General features: G+C 29.7%; 1 non-coding gene across 1 annotated transcript; it reads left to right on the top strand.

The window, feature by feature from the left end:
- Positions 1–624: 624 nt before the first annotated feature.
- Positions 625–698, top strand: TRNAI-AAU (transfer RNA isoleucine (anticodon AAU)). Its single transcript has one exon. It is a non-coding gene; the product is annotated as a tRNA-Ile (tRNA).
- The last annotated feature ends 950 nt before the right edge of the window (positions 699–1648 follow it).

The raw sequence follows: 1648 nt of genomic DNA on the forward strand, positions 1-1648 counted from the left end.
ATAAGAAATAAAAGGATGGTGTCAAACACACCAGCTAAAACAATAACAATGTATTATACTTCAAAGAATATATATGACATTATTCACAACAATAAGATCCACAATATATACTTAAGGGCGGAGCTAAACCTGAATTGTAGTTACATCTAAAACAACAAGGAAACACGGACAAAGATATATATATATATATATATATATATATATATATATATATATATATATATATAAGCATATGTGTGTATGTATGTATGTGGTGTGTATGTATGAGAATGTGTATGTGCATGCATGTGTACCTTCGTGTGTGTGCGTGGGTGCGTGACATGTATGTATGTGTATATATCTGTATGTATATACACACGCGCGAGTTTGTGTGTGTGTGTATGTATATATGTACGTGTGTGTGCGTGAGTGCATGACAAGTATATGTGTGTGTGTGCATGTGCACGTGTATGTGTACGTGTGTGAGTGCATGACATATATGTGTGTGTGTGTTCGTGTACGACTGTACATGTGCATGTGTATGTGTACATGTGTGTGTGTGACATGTATGTGTGTGTGCCCGCGCGCGAGACCATGTGAAATTATTGAAAATGAAGATTCAAGACGTTTCTCTAGGTGTACAAGGGCCTGTTAGCTCAGTTGGTTAGAGCGCCGTGCTAATAACGCGGATGTCGAGGGTTCGATCCCCTTACGGGCCACGATGCAACTAATTTTCAAACATCTAAGTCAGATAAAGAACAGGTGAGAAGAGAAAGCAAATTCAGTTGATAATACTTCAGAGATGCAAACAGCACATTATCTATAGAAATCTGGTGAGAGATTCTAAGTATTCATCACAAGTGGAAACTACAGTGTGATTTGATTTACACTGAAGGTGTTTTACAGCGTTTAAGAAGAAAAAGAGGTGCGAAAGTGCAAGAACTTGCAAGCACTCGAAGCAGAACAACTTGCAAAGTGTGTTTTTCTTTATCAGAAGAACCCAGCATCTTTTTGACTAAGTTACAGTTATTGAATTTCAACTCGGAATCAGATCGTTTCATTTTTCCTAAATGTTTATTTATTCTGTATTCTCTTATCATGTAAAATCATTTGCTAATCAAATCGAAATGATTTAACTGATTAAAGATTAATGTTTTATTTTTTACAATACATCTGTGTTAGAATTATTAGATACACATGAAGGACTCGGACCCTAGACATAGCCAGATTTGTCATAATACAAGTATATATATATATATATATATATATATATATATATATATATATATATATATATTTATATATGTATGTATATATATATATGCATATATATATATATGAATGTATGCATATATATATATATACATGCATATATATCTATTTATATATATATGTATATATGTATGTATATATATATAAATATATATATATATATATTGAAAGGTATGAATGACACTTAATATCTAAACAAACGTAAAAGATGTATTTAGATATATCTTTTGTTCATGTATATACATATATGTATATATATGTATAAATGTATACATATATACATATAAGTATACATATATACATACATACATACATATATATATATATATTATATATATATATATATATATATATATATATATATATATATATAAGTGCGTATATATAAACATATATG

The sequence above is a fragment of the Penaeus japonicus genome, unplaced genomic scaffold (genome assembly GCF_977035675.1).
Source record: "Penaeus japonicus unplaced genomic scaffold, GWHDUDI00000001_assembly GWHDUDI00000016, whole genome shotgun sequence".
Lineage (NCBI taxonomy): Eukaryota > Metazoa > Arthropoda > Malacostraca > Decapoda > Penaeidae > Penaeus > Penaeus japonicus.